At 39.8% G+C, this 17200-nt stretch overlaps 1 protein-coding gene, 1 non-coding gene and 3 pseudogenes across 2 annotated transcripts in view; 1 reads left to right on the forward strand and 4 right to left on the reverse strand.

The window, feature by feature from the left end:
* Positions 1-5564, forward strand: part of LOC143296160 (serine/threonine-protein kinase PAK 4-like) — a 34580-nt gene extending 29016 nt beyond the window's left edge. Inside the window, exon 11 of the mRNA XM_076607966.1 lies at positions 695-5564. The gene's annotated coding sequence lies outside the window, so the exon portion shown is untranslated. The remainder of the gene's footprint in view (positions 1-694) is intronic.
* A 3576-nt stretch (positions 5565-9140) lies between these two features.
* On the reverse strand, positions 9141-9333 carry LOC143296769 (U2 spliceosomal RNA). The gene has a single exon (XR_013057187.1). It is a non-coding gene; the product is annotated as a U2 spliceosomal RNA (small nuclear RNA).
* A 1767-nt stretch (positions 9334-11100) lies between these two features.
* LOC143296778 (U2 spliceosomal RNA) lies at positions 11101-11222 on the reverse strand (annotated as a pseudogene).
* A 1482-nt stretch (positions 11223-12704) lies between these two features.
* On the reverse strand, positions 12705-12907 carry LOC143296772 (U2 spliceosomal RNA; annotated as a pseudogene).
* Positions 12908-15131: 2224 nt separating this feature from the next.
* On the reverse strand, positions 15132-15349 carry LOC143296774 (U2 spliceosomal RNA; annotated as a pseudogene).
* Between the last annotated feature and the right edge of the window lie 1851 nt (positions 15350-17200).

Raw genomic sequence — 17200 nt, forward strand, 5'->3', positions numbered from 1 at the left:
TACGTGACCAACACTGCAAGTGTCTGTATCTCTCGGGCCTGGTTAACGCCGGGATATCATTATGACAGGAAGCGTAGAGTACAGCCTTGTCACGCAGTCCCAAACCAAAATGGACCTCCACAGCAACATCGTCATCATCATCGTCATCCTCCTCCTCCTTCATCGTCATCAATATAAACAAAATAGTCTCAAAGTCTGTGGCCTTTCATGCCCTGCTCTCATGGTGACCTCAGTTTCGATACCCCTCCACTTCTGTGCTTGGAGTGAGTCCTGTCAATGTCGTCAGTATCGGCGGATTCGTCGGGGGCTGTTGTTTGAGGGACGTGGTGGCGGTCTCCACTCTGGGAGGGACGCTCACTCAGTCTGGCTCCGCGACTAAGCCATTATTGTCGTTAGTAGGGGGCTTAGTAGGTGGTGTCCTAAGTACGTAAAATCAGAACAGGCACCACTGAACACCACCGAAGTGACTCAGCAGCAGTGCAGGGTCTCCTCTGGTGTGTGGCCTCCAGGCGACCTAACATCGATGGTTCCCTGTGGACTGCCGACGCTGGAACTGCGACGGACGAACCCGGGTGTGGCCGTGTATGGGGGAATCTAAATGAGCGGCGTGGGAGTAATGCCACTGAAACGGTGCAGATGATGGGGCAGCAAAAAAAAACAAAAAAAAAAAAAAAAAAAAAAAAAAAACCAAAAGGCTGACTGGTCGCCAGTGTCGACTCTAACCACCGGCATACACGGTGGGAAAGTGCAAAATGATCTGTGCACAATTTTCAGCCAGTTGTCAGCTGCTGGCAGCAACTGGCTGGGTTTAGTGTGAACGTAGCACAGAGGAATAGGATGCTAGGTTCCGGTTATCTCCCTGCAGAAATATCAAACAGTGTTGCATTGACAAGTGAAGATGGCAGCAGTGTGTAGCTTCACACCTGTACTCATGAAATAACAGAATGCCTCATGTGCAGTGTTGATCTTCATCTTCATGATCACATACTCAAAACATTGTGGAGACTGACCATAGCTGTTGAATGTTTGTGAACTTGTGACAGTTTGTGACAGTGTAGTCTGTAATGATTGAATACTCTCCTCGTCATGCCCCCCCTTCCCCGCCTCTCTCTCTCTTCAGTGCAGGGTTGTCAGGAGAAACACTAACAGCGTTACCTGTATTATGTAGGCAACTGTTCAGAAAGTCACCTCCTGGTTGTGTGATGCTGGTATGAAAGATCAGTGAGGCCTGAGAATGTGTGTAACCGTCATTATTTTCACAACATACAGCAAGTTATTTTACAGAATATATGGTGAAAGTTACAGCAGGCATAAAGTTGTGTTGATTTTTGTTTTTCATCCATTATTTTGCTTAAGCTTTAAGTAATGTGTTAGCCACTTCTGTCTTTCGTTTCTGATCAGTCGTCGTTTTCCATGATCATGTAAATAGTCTTTGTTTTACACAGCTGAAGCAGGTGAATTTTGGTGTGTTCAAGGATTGAATGATGCTTTGTTTTGTGGTGTTTATTTTGCATGGATCAACCTTGCACTTTCTTCATCCTGTGGCTGATCAGGCAGTTAGAAACAAACCCACCTACCCGCAGCATTGTTTTGGGATAGTAATGCTACTGTTGTTTGATGTTTATTGTAAGACTTTATCTTTATGGTTGCATACCTCCCCCCCTCCCATCTCTACTTGCTATCCCATCCCCTTCATGACATTGAAGCACTGGCTCCTTGAAGCCTTTTCGCAGCTACCAATTCTTGATATGCTTAGTTCAGCCACATCTGTTGTCGGTTGCTCATCATCAACAGAATTAAAGCCTTTAACTCGACTGAAAAGAGTGAGCACAGGTTAAGACAGCTTAAATCTAACTTGATGAAAAACGTCATCTCCCCACCGTGGCATTGTCAGCAGCCTGACCTGTCCTGTCCCACAGTGAGGTTAACGTGACAACTGGGCACATACACTGTGTTGTGTTTTGTTTTGCACCTAGGATGTGACGTGCCTGATTGCAGTGTTTGGTTTTATGTGCCTGTTGTTATTGATACTTTGTGTTCAGGTTAGCGGTTTTTGTTGTTGTTTTTTGGTTTTTTTAATTCTCTGATGAAAAATCAATGGAATGGTCAACATCAGAGGCATGTCCTAATATGGGTGAATGTGACAAATACCTAATTTTGTTTTTGAGTGTTTGTTGTTGTTGTTGTCAGCTTCTACAGGACCAATGTTTACAGATTTTCAGCCCCGATATATCTGCTGGGCTATAAGCAGTGAAAGATAAAGCTAGCTTAACTTGTCTCTGACAGCCAGACAATCCTAGTGTTGAGCTCTGTTGTGTGGAGATTTTATTGTTGCTGTTTTGTGACTGTGGAATGTTTGTAGTCTTGAACACTGAACACCATCTTTTGTTTTCCTGTATGTTCTACAAACTGGAACTCGAGTGGTTTTGAAGAAGAAGAAGATTGACATTGTGATCAAGCCTGAGTGATTATCTCTTATCTGCACTGTGTTACCCCTGTCTGTGAACTGTAACAGCCCTGGTGGGATGCTGGGGATCTTTCAGTTTAAATAACATCCCCACACTCTGGAAATTATATGCTAGAAATTTCTTCTTTTTTTTCTATCACTCTCTTTATTTCTGCCCCCCCCCCCCCTTCCTACACTATTTTTGTTCTTCCTTCCTGGTCCATTCCCCTTTCTTTTTTCAAAAAAAACACTGGTTAGCTGACTATTCTATAGTTTAATTTGCCTGTATAACCATTTTATGTATTTTTTTTTATTTGGCTTTGAAGTATTTTTGTCCGTTTTTGTGACTTTTTATAATCTGGAGATGATAAATGAAGCTGAAGGGATGACATTCTCAACAGAGCCTAGTCTTATCTGCTTAAGAACTTGAAGGGGAAAGATAATATGTCATCAACTGTGTTTTTTCAGGTTTTTCTTCATAATTTTTAAAATATTTTTTTATGAATGCGAGTTTAGTGTTTCATGTGGGTGATAGTTTATATAGTTGGGCAGTTCTGATACGGCCCTTTGTGGTCGGCTGGACAACAAACAACAATGTCAAACTGTAACAGATTTCTGGTTTCTTGTCTTATTGTGGAGGTGCACACCGACATAAATGGTTCAGTTTGTTGAACGGCCACACATGTACAGCACACCCCGTATGTCATGGAAATTACAGGGATAGAAGTGGGGGAGGGGGGAATTCTGCATGGTTTAAAATTATTGGTGTAAGTGCTTGTCAATTCCTGACAACAAAGGTTGTCGGCACTGTGGCAACACCGGCCTGTGTACATAACCTGCTCTATGATGGGGCAGTATAACGGATCTACTGCTGTTCTTTTAGGTTTGATAAATAACAGCCCTGCTTCATGTGGTCTGAAAAGGCTGTGGTGCTTGTGGATATCATTTCATGTTGTTGTCATTCTCCGAAGAAACTGATTGTGTTGTAGAAGTTGTGTGCTCACACAACATTGGAAGCCACAGTTTTTCGTTATGTGATTGACAGCAGCCCAGTCTGGAGTTAGCTGTCATCAGTGGCATTCAGATGCTTTCATCACTGTGGAAGCAGAGTGCAGAATGTGGCAGCATGAAACAGCCCTTGCTAATTGACATAGAGAATAAAAGATATTGTATACATAGGAGATGAATTAAATGTCTGTACTTAACAGGAACATGAAACAAAAACCCAGACAAATAACTAGGGATGAACAATGACTTCTGCAATTGCCATGAAAAACTCGTCTTTCAAGGCACTGTTAAAATATCTATCTTTCAAAATAATCTGGTCCTGGCAGCAAACTAAGCTGTCTTCATGCTGCAAAATATTTTATGAACTCTTGGACTTTACCATTCCACTTGGACACACTTTGCTCGTGAAAATGACAAATATGCATATTAAAAAAAATAGTATCCATTTGAATTTTCTCTTCCTGCAACATTAAATCATTTCTATGTGAAGAAGTTGTTCATTTGATTTCTTATAATATCTGCTTTCTTTGATATTTCAAGTATTTCTCTGTTAAATTGCTTTTGGTGCCAGAAATGATTTTAAAACAAGTTAACCATAAAAATGAAAGGAGGGGGAAGACAACTTTGGAGAAAACAGTGCCTTAGGAAGGAGACAGTTGTACACCAAACATTCTCTATATTTGAAACAAAACAAAAAAATTCCTACTGCTCTGTCATGCTTGTTTGATTTATGAACATTCCACACTCCTTTACCTTTAAAGATTGAAATATCTATATAAATGTGCCAGATTGTATTGTTCTTCATGAAATTTTGATCATTACTGCATTCCTCTGAATAAGATATATTTGTAAAAATGATAATAATAATAATAATAATAATAATGGGAATAGGATGCATTGGTGCTCCAGTTATGATACGACAGTATTTTTGATGCTCAGTCCAAACTTGGTCACTCAGTGTCTGTGCTGAGCTCATGTGCATGCTCATTGGTCACAGTAGTATAATGCTGGGGAGATCAAAAAGTGAAAACAAGTCAAACAGTAGCAATAATTTATTTTTCTCCAGCTCTCTGCTCTCCGGTGGATTTCTTTTCCTCAAGTTTCTTTGTTTCCTTGTCACTGGCAAAAGTCGGACTTTCTTCCCATTGGTAAGATAAACCGTGTTGTGGTGTTATATCCGTAGTGCAGACTTTCTGTGACACAAATCGTTGAACATGCTATGCACTTAACCTGTACATCTGGTGAGGCTCAAGTCTCCAACTCTAAAATGTTGTCCCCCATTGTTCATGCCCTTTTTAATTCATAACTTTTTTTTAAAATGCCATTATCTTGATGACCTCTCTCCTCTCTACATGTTCTGCTGCACCAGCATTCTGTTGTCTTGTCACCATGTTTATATAATTATATATTTTAAATGTACCATTCCCATCGTTGTGCATACACATGCTTCACACCTTTTTGTTGTGTCCAGAAATGTGGTTGCATATTGCCGTGTGGTAACTGTTTTCGGTGGGCTGTAGCCTAGGAGCATAGTGATGGGCAGGAGGAAGGGATGCTGCCCGCACCGTGGGTCAGAACCAGCAGTGGCATGAAGCCATCAGCTGGCCTTCTTGCATTCACATTGAACTACTTCTTAGTGTTTGCGAGAGGGTTAAACAGCACGGTTATTTTGGAGCTGATGATATATTATGTCTGTCTTCTCCAGACTCGCATCTTGCACAAAAGGGCTTCCCCCCCACACCCACACCAGCCAGCCTCCCACCCCCCTTCCCCATCCCCCCACCCCAACCCCCCATCCCCTCCACCATATTTCATGAAGTTGTGATCCAGTTTTGTTCTCTTTATTTCAGGTTAGACCCGCCATTGCGGTGAACTCGTGGTAGCTGCTGGGCTTCTTAGATTGATCGCTTTTTTGTTGTTTTGGTTCTGTGTCCGTCAGATTGCATGGTCACTGTAATTATGTAAAGCATCCCAGAGACGGCCCCGAGTGGTAAGCACGGAGCTGTACGACTCGTGTGTGGTTAGCATGATATCGGCAGTGTAGTACACCAGGAAAAAACAGCTAGCATTCATACAACATGTAACAAAACTGCAATAAACTTATACTTTTACTAAAGTACTGTGGTGGAAGGTGTGCATCGGTCTGAGTGGAAACTGTCTTTGCGAACTAATATTAACCTGCTCTGTCTCTCTCAGTGTGTCTGTCTTCTCTCTCTCTCTCTCTCTCTCTCTCTCTCTCTCTCTCTCTCTCTCTCTCTCTCACACACACACACACACACACACACACACACACCGACGACAAAGGATTTGTGGAAAAGTCAGTTTGAGAACTCCGGTTCTGTTGAAACTCGCATGTCCATCGAGATAACACTGTCCCGACAGGACTGGATGTGGGCTATCACGTATGAATGTGAAAACTCTCCTCCTTGTAGTAAATTGCCTTCCTGCAGTAGCTCTCACAGGACAACATGCATGTGTGTGTCTTGCTGAAACCATCGCCACATCTCTCTTCTTCCTTGACGTTTGTGTCTGGCTGTCGGTCTCTGACGATGTCCATGCATGGAGTCATGGAGAAATTTTTTTTTTTTTTTTTTAATGAGCTGTCCACACCAAACCTACACACATTTGTCCTATCTCTGGCAGTTGTAGCACTGACCACAAGCACCTATCCCCCCCCCCCCCCGCAAACAAAAAACAAAACATTCTTTCCGTTTGACAATAGCTTTAAGCATGAAAATTATTTCAGTTCTACAGACATTCACGCACGCCATCTCTCTCTCTCTCTCTCTCTCTCACACACACACATACACACGCAAACACACACACACACGCGCCACTTTAATACAAACTTTGTTTTCCACATAGTAATTATCATTATAATGGATGTTTATAAAAGCGTGTTTCTACAGAAATACTGCCAAAGCGCTTTACATTTCGTTCCTTACTGCTCGCCTCCCCTATCAATATACCCCCCACCACCACCACCCTCGCACACACAGAAGCATGTGCCACTCACGCAACTGGACAATGGAAACCACCCACCCACGACGCCCTCCAGAAAACGTATCCCTGCAACACGCACTCAGGCACGTACATACACACGGATACTCGCCAGCACCCCGCAACACACACACATGGCAAACGGCGTCTCCACATCATACCAAGGCCAGCACAAAAAAAAAAAAAAAAAAAAATTAATTACTGTTTTTGGAAACGATGTGTTTTCAGAGCAGGCTTGAAAGATTTCAGTGAGACAGAATGTCGCAAAGTTTCTGGCAGTTTGTTCCACAATGACGGGGCCTGAAAAGAAAAAAAGATTCTGATCCTGTTGCTTCTTCTTTACAACAGGGATTTTTTTTAATAGCCTTGTATCAGAAGCAGAACGAAGGTGACAAGTTGGAATGTACACTTTAAGGAGGTCAGAGAGTTACAGAGAACCAGAGCTTGAAAGGCCAGAAAACGTGAGAACAGAAAGCTTGTATTCAATTTTCTTTAAACTGGTAGTCAGTGAAGAGAGTGGAAGAGAGGAGTAATATATTCAAAATTGGAGGATCTGAAAATAAGTAATTGTTCTGAACTCTTTGAAGTTTATCAAGTGAAGTTTGGCAAATGCTGACAAGAACAGAGTTGCAGTAATCAATCCTAGACAAAACAAATGCACAGACTTATGTGCTGGTTGCTTCCATAGACAGGTAATGGCGAATAGAACTAAGTCTTCCAAACTCAAGATAAGCTGATTTGCAAATATTTGAAACGTGTTGCTAAAATGTCAAGACTGACACCTCCCGCACCGATTGGGAGACAGGAACGACAGTATTGTTTTCCAGAAGAGCATGAGGGAGAGACCAAGAGATTTGTTTTTAGAGTATATCGATGCACAGCAACACAAAAAGGTGCCAGGCCTATGAATGCTGCAGTCCAAGCACATTAACTTGGTCTTTTGTTGTAAATTTATCTTCTTACGACTTGTAAAAATATATGCACGAACCAAAGCAGACACATGATATTTTGAAACAAAATGACAACAAGAAAATAAATAAATAAGATAAAATAAAATAAAATAAATAAATAAAATAAAAACAAAAACCCACAACAACAACACTCTATCAATCATGACTTTCACCATTTACTTTGTTGTTTTCCTCATTGACACTTTCAATGAGGTCTCAAACTATGCAGAAAGATCCATACACGCTACACCAAATCTACATTAATATATGTTTTTTTTTTTTTTTTTTGTTTTTTTTTTTTTTAAAGCAGATGCTTGTTTTTCACTTGAATCCAATGTGCTGATCAGGCCTTCTCTTTACAAAACGTTATTGTATTCATTCATAAATTATACTTGGGTGATACAGAGAGAGAATGAACTGTTTCTTTTCAAAACATTGCTGTGTAAATATATAGTGTGTATACTCGAGTGATGCATGCAGAGCTTGCCTCCCGCCAAAGACACGATGGAGACAGACAGACAGACAGACAGAGAGACAGACAGAGAGAGAGAGAGAGAGAGAGGAGAGAGAGATTTCGTGCTTCTGAATTGTTTCTCCCCTCTTGCGAAGGTGGGGCAAGCCCCTATCGATACTTCGCCATATTCAAAATTCGCAAATGGTTAGTGTTTCGCACAAGTGTCCCCAAAGTGTGTTACGTCCCACAAACATCCTGTCCAGCTGTCAGTTGTGTTTAGTTTAACCCCTTGATCCCTGACCACCGCTTTACCGGCGGCAGAGAAAAATGACATAATGCCCAGCCACCGGTTGAGCGGTGCGTAAACACTTGAAGCGTGCAGAGTCTCAACCTGGCCCGTCAGGGCAGAAATCAGGGACAAAACGTGCAAGAAAACAACTGTACACAACGCAGCAAGTAATTGATATGCTTGATGATTTATCGGAAGTAGAGTATGACAATGATTATTGATAGTGAGGTGGAATTCGAATCGGATGATTTTGCTACAGATAGTGATGTTGAAAATAAATCTGAGCATGCAGAATCAGTTGATCAAAGGAGGCGTGTCAGGTTGAGACTCTGCACACTTCATGGTAGAAATCGATCTTTTTTTTTATCCAAAGCACATGCACAAAACACGTGTAGTGAGGGGGCGCGGCAATGTTGGTACTGCGTTCGCTGGTGTCGGAATATTACGGTTTTTCTGATTGGCTCTTCAATATATCTCAACCAATAGCAAAACATGACACAAGTGTTTACGCACCGCTCAACTGGTGGCCAGGCATTATGCCACCCCTCCCCACCACCGGTAAACCGGTGGTCAGAGCTCAAAGACATATTTCTTTTATCTATATAAAAAAAGTCACATATTTGAAATATAACACCCATTAAACTACCCACAGATAGAGGTACAAGCTGTATGGTTGCTGCGATCCAAGCACATCAGCTTATTCAATGGAATTTTATCTGCTTATGACTTGAAATAAATGCATGAATCACAAAGCAAAAGCAGTCACATAAAATTCTGAGACAAAATCATTTAAGATGATAAAAATAAACAGAACTATTTGTACATAGTTTATATTTTAGTGATAAACATCCTGATTCTTTGGGGAACTTTGTTATCTTAATATGCATATATACTTGAGTGATACACACGTAAGAGCTCCATTTATTAACATATTGATCAGAAAGCCAGAGGAGTAGAGTTTTCTATTTTTTTCATTCGTTATTCTCCCCAAGAGGGGAGTGGGCCGATCCTGGAGGTACTGCAATACCAGGCCAACCCGTGGCGAAGGTGGAGCAAGCCCCTGACACTTCGCCGAGGTTCAAAAATCAGTTTAATATCATAGCCCCCAGATAGGGGGCGTATCAGATATTAAGCTGATAAGAACAGATACTACACTTTGATCTTAGCCAAAAGGCCGAGAAGCGATACTGGCAAATGGCTCAGAAATCCCTTCCGTCTCACGTGCTGTGTTCATATTTCTGTGGTATGTGTTATTTGCCTGAAAAGAAATTAATAAAACAAGTAATGAAGTCGGAGATTTTATACTAAATATCTGTCGACACTTACTATGAAATGTATAGTTTAATATTGTTGTGTTTTGAAATGAATATGGGACACCAAAATATATCAGTTATGATTCTATTTATTACAAAACCTCTTCAACGTTTAAAAATACTCCAAAACAAGTGGCTTCTGTTACTATAAATACATGCATGACACGTGTTTCACGTGTAAGGGAAGCAATCCAACATAATGAAAAAAAAATTCTTGCTTATAGACACGAGTTATTTTTCTTATATCCTACACACACAAAACCAAGTTGAAAATTTAAATCACAGATTGTATATATCAAATATTCACAAGTGTTCACTTGTCACAAATCTGTGGAATTATTTTTTATGTCGATTCACTTGGATGGGTTCTTCTTGGACATATGTGGTTGGGGGTGAGGTTAATTCGTTTTACAGATTATAAATTCAGTACTGCAATTCCTCATTGCTTTGAAGGTATGTCACAATTTTATAAAGCACTTTCTAACACTGTCAACACTTTTAAAAGATTTTCCAAACATACCATTTTAAAAAAAAAAGGTTCAAACTGTAAACCTGTTCATAAACTGTTCTAATAATAATTAATATATTCTTGGAGAATATGAATCATTCCTGAGAGTGTTATTGGTACTTTCCCACAATCTGAGTTCTGCTTGACTCTGTCGCACACACTCAGTGTTTCTTTGAATCAACACCCACAATATAATTCAAATGGCATATTTCTTACATTGTTACAACATGCCAGGTTAATTAATAGTTTTGCAGTTTCTGCAGAACTGAGATGAAGTAAAGAATGCACTTCATTATTTGATTATTGCAGCTACATTCAAATGACCAAGAGGTTTCTGGTTAGTTGGTCCAAATTTCTTCTTCATTCGTGGGCTGCAACTCCCACGTTCACTCACATTTACACAAGTGGGCTTTTACGTGTATGACCGTTTTACCCTGCCAGGTATGCAGCCATACTCCGTTTTCGCATGTGCGCATACTCTGGGTATGTTCTTGTTTCCATTCCCCACCAAATGCTGACATGAATTACAGGATCTTTAATGAGCACATTTAATCTTCTGCGCATATACACATGAAGGGGCTGGGGGATTCAGGCACAAGCAGGTCTGCACATTATGTTGACCTGGGACATCAGACAAATCTCCACCCTTTTTACCCACCAGGCGCCGTTAACGAGATTCGAACACAGGACCCTCAGATTGAAAGTCCAAACCCAGCTATTACACCCATCACCAAACAAATCAATGTTATTGAAATTAACAGTGTTAGGTTTTCTGTTTTGACCCATGCCTTTCCAAGTCATGCAAGGTAAAGCACCCGCCAGTCGTTCTTTCTAAAAATCGTTTTGCAATTTGGACGTGCAAGAAAAGAAACACCTGCTTTAATGAAAAAACAAAACAGAATAAAACACTCAGACCTGTCTATATAACAGCACTTAAAAAAAAAAAAAAAAAAAAAAAAAAAAATATATATATATATATAGGTTTTTTAGGCTGTTTGAGGCTTTCTCTGCATGAAACTTCCAGGATTTTTGGCCTGTTGATATGTGTGACATTACAGAGAAGTGCTTGAAGTTTGACTTCAGTTGGTAAACGTCTATGACGTGACGTAAAAAAGTTGGTTTACTTTTCCTGAGAAGGTATTTGTATGTGTGTCTTGTTGCAGAGTTTTCATGATGTTTTGCAAATTTTCCATATAAAATTTTTATAAGAACAAATACCACACCTTAATCTCAACCAAAAGGTCAAGAAGAGATGTTTGTCCATATTTGAGAAATCCCGTCCGTTGCATGTGCTATGCTCATATTTCAGTGGTACGTTATATCGCTAACAAGGAAATTAACTAAATCAAGTGATTAGGAGAATCTATACTATCTCAGTGTGTGTCAACACATAGCCTATTGTGAAATATATTTTGATATTGTTGAGTTTTGAAATGAATATGGGAACCTTAACATACAAATATAACCATTTTTGTTACAAAACGTCTTCAATGTTTAAATAGTCCTGAACATGCCGTTTCTATAACTATAAATAGTATAAATACCATGACTCAACGTTTTAGGAGTAACGGAAGCCGTCCAACATTGAAATAAAAAATGCCTTGTTCATATATAAAAACGAGTTGTTTTCCTTATATCTTTCATACACAAAACCAAATTGAAACTTAAAAATTCAACAGATGAATTGTACCACTCTCTCTTTTATGTCAGTGTGTGCGTGCAAACCAGTATGAGTGTGAGCAAGCCTCCACTATGCTTTGTGTGTGTGTGTGTGTGTGTGTGTGTGTGCGTGCCCATGTGAATGTGTGTGTGTGTGCATGTGTGCAGATGGAAGCGTGAGTATGCGTGTTTGTGTGCATGTGTGTGTGTGTGTATCAATACTGTTATACTGTGATAGGTTTACGTATAATGTGAGTTATTCAAATCATGTGTTTTGTTTTTAAGCATTTGAAACCCAGCCATTATAATACTGGTGACCAAACCGATATATTTCTTTATTGATGTACTTTTGTTCCTCACAGCAGGAGCACGTGTTGAGATTTTGGAAATGAGTTTTGATAGTTTTGATGGTTGTATTTTTGATTGTGTACTATTTACGATTGTGTGCTATGACTTGTGTGTGTACGTGGACGTGTGCGCGTGTGTGTGTGTGCGTGTGTGTGTGGATGAGTTACTTTTAATGTTTGGTATCTTGTGTTCAATTTTTCCTCTTTGATATTTACATATATTTTCCTTGTAAACGCCTAGGGCTTATTTTCAAGATTAGTTGCAAATGCTGATAATAATGATAATGATGATAATACTAAGTGAACTAAATTACAAGTGGAAAATAAGCTGCCATTCTGGATTATTGTTGCTCTTTAAAGACTCTCATGAATCAGATAGTGTGCGTGCACACACACACATTTGAAACGTAATAGGGAATGTCAAAGTGTACAAACTGATCCATATACACAACAACAGATCTTCTGTGTCACAAAAAAAACGTGCATGCATGATTCCACATAAACCCACAACATGCTGTTTAATTTCCTCTTCTTTCTAAGACACTACTGTACGTGTACATATACTCCTGTTTTATACTTTGGTGCTGCACACAGAGAGAATAAACTGATTCTGCTCAAAATATAGTGATCATTATTTCCACTGACACATTTAAATAGAGAAAGAGTTCCTTTTCCAACAAAGTCAGAGGAAAGATATATTCTGTTTTTGGTTTTGTTATTCTCCCCAAGAGGGGAGTGGGCCGATCCTGGAGGTACTGCAATACCAGGCCAACCCGTGGCGAAGGTGGAGCAAGCCCCTGACACTTCGCCGAGGTTCAAAAATCAGTTTAATATCGTAGCCCCCGGGTAGGGGGCGTATCAGATATTAAGCTGATAAGAACAGATACTTTTTTTTTTTTTTTTTTTTTTTTTTTTTCTTTTTTTTTTAAACATCTCGCGCATCACTCTCATCAAAAGCACATGCAGTCAAAACCGTGGAAATTATACATATATGAATATCGATGGTCATACTCACATCTGTAGGAGGAATAGACACAGTAAATAGAGACAGACAGACCGACAGAGAGAGAGAGAGAGAGACAGAGGGAGAGAGAGAGAGATATGACTGGTTATTCATATTCGATATTATGGGGGCACAAAACTTCATGTACTGGAATAGTAAAAAGGAAAGGAAGTTACTTTATTCACATGTCAAGGCCAAAATCGAAAATGAGACCATCACTGCTTGTGTGGCAAAAGTTATTAAAAGCCCACAGATTTGTAAATGTTTCGAATGGTAATCTTTTAAAGTCAACCCACACACGAAGTTTCAGTCTTTTCAGAAAATGTTCTGCAATGTCTACAGGCCTAACTCTTTTCTTATCAAAACGGGATTTGTTTCTGTTGAACCACACCGAGTACCGATATTCAGACAAAATGATTAAAAGAGCGTTTTTCCGTGCTGGGCAGCGAACAGTCTTATTAAAGACAGAAAAACGGATAGTTTCTAATGTAATTCCTAAACAACCGATCTCTCTGAACCACAAGGTTAAAAACTTCTTTGTCATTTGGACATAGGTGCAGTAATAAAACAAATGCTGTGTTGTTTCGATTTCTGTTTTGCAAAAACTGCACCATTTGCTCACAGGCATATTATAAACATATAGACGATAAGCTACAGGTAAAACGTCGTGCGCGAGTTTAAACGTGGTGTTGATGGTAACTGGGTCAAGGTATTTGTTGCTTACATCTTTAAAAACTTGTGAAAAATTTATCTGTGGGAAATTACCAATTACTTTGGGTATTTCTTTATTTTGTTCTGATAGAGTTTTATAATATATTTTGCACTTTCCACCTTTTACCAGAGAAAAAGTTGAACTCGTTTTGAAAATTTTATTCAGAGTATCCAATAAAGACTTGTAATATGGAGGAACATCTTCAATGCAATGTGGGATACAATTGGAGAAATGGTAATCTTTGAATTTAATCAGCTTTAATCCTAACCAAATATGACCATAAGCCACCCACGCAAGAGAGTGGTTATCGTAAACGACTTTACTGATCTGAGTTAGTTGTAAACTCATAATTTTCTGGCGAATATTTACGGCTCCAATGCCACCTTTTTCTCTGGGGAGGTACATTGTACTTCTGTTAATAAACTCGTTTTTACTATTCCAGAAAAAGGAAAACACTTCTTTTTCTATCAGCTCAATGATACGTTCTGGTACGTGTACAACAGAGGCCAAGTACCACAATTTTGACAGAAGCATAACATTCACAATAACTGCTCTTCCATACAGAGACATAATTCTTCCACTGTATAAACTCAGGGTCTTTTTGATCTTGTTCAAAACTGGCATCCACACTTCATCCACACTTACGTTTCCGTACCACACACCAAAAATTTTTATTTTTTGCACCCAGCTTATGCCGAAGGGGTGATCAGATCTGTTTCTCCATTTGCCCAAGAAAAGCCCTTTGCTTTTTCCTTGATTTAATTTTGCCCCCGATCCCCTCTGAAAATACTCAAACCAGAAAAAGACCCTTTGGATCGAGTGGTCGGTGGATAAAAACATATTCCCGTCATCAGCAAAAGCTGTTATTTTTTGTTCACTCTTTCGACCTGGGAGTCTAAAACCTTTAACTTCTTTATCGTTTCGAATTTTGTTCAAAATGGGCTCAAGACAAAGAACGTACAATAATGGGGATAAACTGCAACCTTGCCGCACAGATCTGGTCACCGCAAAGGGAGTGGAAATGAAGTGGTTAACAATCACACAGCTTGAGATATCAAAGTATATGGCTTTGATCCATTTTAGAAAGCCTTCTCCCATTCCGAAAGCTCTTAATACTTTAAAAAGATAATCATGGGAAACCCTGTCAAACGCTTTTTCTTGGTCTAAGCTAAGGAGAACTCCTGGCAAGTTCTTACTGTTACAAAAGTTTATAATATCACGGACCAAATGACAATTGTCAATTATAGAGCGTCCTGGGACAGCACAAGTTTGATCTGGGTGAATTAACTGATCCAACACAGTCTTCAATCTGCTACTTAAAATTTTGGTTAGAATTTTGTAATCCGTATTTAGCAGAGAGATTGGTCTATAACTTTTCATATCTGTCGAGTTTTCTTCATCTTTGCATATCAATGAAATAAAAGACATTTTCTGGGAATGAGAAAGGCTCTCTGACATATGTATTATGCGGAACATTTTAACAATCACAGGTGATAACAAATCAAAAAAGGTAACATAAAATTCTTTAGTAAGTCCGTCACATCCAGGCGATTTATCTGTACCCATTTCTTTTAAGGCTGTTTTTATTTCATCTAGGCGAATTTCGCTTCATAAGAACAGATACTACACTTTGATCTTAGCCAAAAGGCCGAGAAGCGATACCGGCAAGTTCCTCAGAAATCCCTTCCGTCTCACGTGCTGTGTTCATATTTCTGTGGTATGTTATATTACCTAAAAAGAAATTAAGTAAAACAAGTGATCAGAAACAAATAAATTCACCAAGTGTCTACGCTTACTGTCAACTGGATAGTGTAACATTTTTGTTTTTGAAAGTAACTATAAACGAACTGAACTAGAATTTATCGAAGATATTTGTTACAAAACTGCTTTACGTTTTTACCTGTCCTGAACAGGTGTGAATGTTGCTATAAATAGAATGCTGATCCACAGTGAGGCTAACCTGCTTCAGCCAGATGACAGTGTGTTCAGTGTGACAAGGGAGCTAATTCGCACACGTGCGTGCATGCGTGTGTGTGTGTGTGATTTTGTGTGTGTGTGTGTGTGTGTGTGTGTGTGTGTGTGTGTGTGTGTGTGTGTGTGTGTTCATAGAGGAAAGCTGCAGTGACTACATAGCAGTGTAGACATAGCTATTCTGAAACATGAGGGAAAGCGAGTCAGTGGTGTGTGTCAGTGTGTGTGTGTGTGTGTGTGTGTGTGTGTGTGTGTGTGTGTTTTCATATATTCATGCACAATTCTTGCTTTGTGTTTCGTTCATTTCGATCAGTGCCAACAGGTGAATAAGTTTCTTGTTCTAACGTGGCTTGTTTAGTGAGCCACTCTCTCTCTCTTCCCGGTTATCACTGTGCTACACTTTTACAAATCAGCTTGCATTCACACACACACACACACACACACACACACACACACACTCACACACACACACACACACACTGACACACACACACACACTGACACACACACGTTGTGTCGCGATCACACACACACACACACACACACACACACACACTGACACACACACACACACCTTTTGCGCGACCACACACACACACACAATGATTACACACACGCGCGCGCGCGCGCGTGCGCGCACGCACGCACGCACACACACACACACACACACACACACACACACACACACACACACACACACACACACACACATGAAGTGGGGAAAGGCACACTTCGAAAAAATTCAGACAGTTGACTGATGTAAAATTCGAAATTTGTTACACAACATCAATCAAACAACCGGCCAATCAATGAATCAATCAGTCAGTAAATCATTCACTTTAATGTCTGAAACAGTGTACAGAATTTTCATTCAAAACTCGTCACAAGAGAGGGACAAAATGCTAAAAGTTATTTTAAGAAGAAGAAGAAAAAAAACACACACACACAAAAAGTCTAAGTTAGGAAATTCCAGTCCCCTCCCATTGTTAAATCGTAAATATTTGCTCGTCATTATCTTTTATTCTCCCGAATTTTTCATACATATATCATGTGTGTGTGTGTGTGTGTGTGTGTGTGTGTGTGTAAAAACTGTCAAGCTACAAGTTTGTAACGTCAGTCCATTTCCCGGTGTAACAGTCTGAAACTACCCCCCTTGCGAATTTTACTACTGTGGTCATTCTGTGGGCAATATCCACATTTCTTCCAGTGTGTTCTTTCCATTCAGTTTCGTTCAGTCTCGGTCCTTAGACGGAAAATTCGTACATGTGTTCAAATAACAGTGTAATATATACTCCACATTTCTTCCCCTGTCAAGAGATGTAAAGAAGGCCAGTCAAAGAGTGGACTGAGGGGAAGAAATGTAGAGGATATATTACAATGCTATTAGCCAGTTTACATGTATTTTCCGCCTAAAAAGCGGCAAAGTACAGTGGAAAGAAATGTAGATATTGCCAGTTTCTGGGTTTGTCTTCAATGCGGACCATCGAGGTCATTTAATTGTGGCTTGTCAACTTCCACGCTTGATGGAAACAAAACAATC

Source organism: Babylonia areolata, chromosome 21, assembly GCF_041734735.1.
Source record: "Babylonia areolata isolate BAREFJ2019XMU chromosome 21, ASM4173473v1, whole genome shotgun sequence".
In the NCBI taxonomy this organism is placed as follows: domain Eukaryota; kingdom Metazoa; phylum Mollusca; class Gastropoda; order Neogastropoda; family Buccinidae; genus Babylonia; species Babylonia areolata.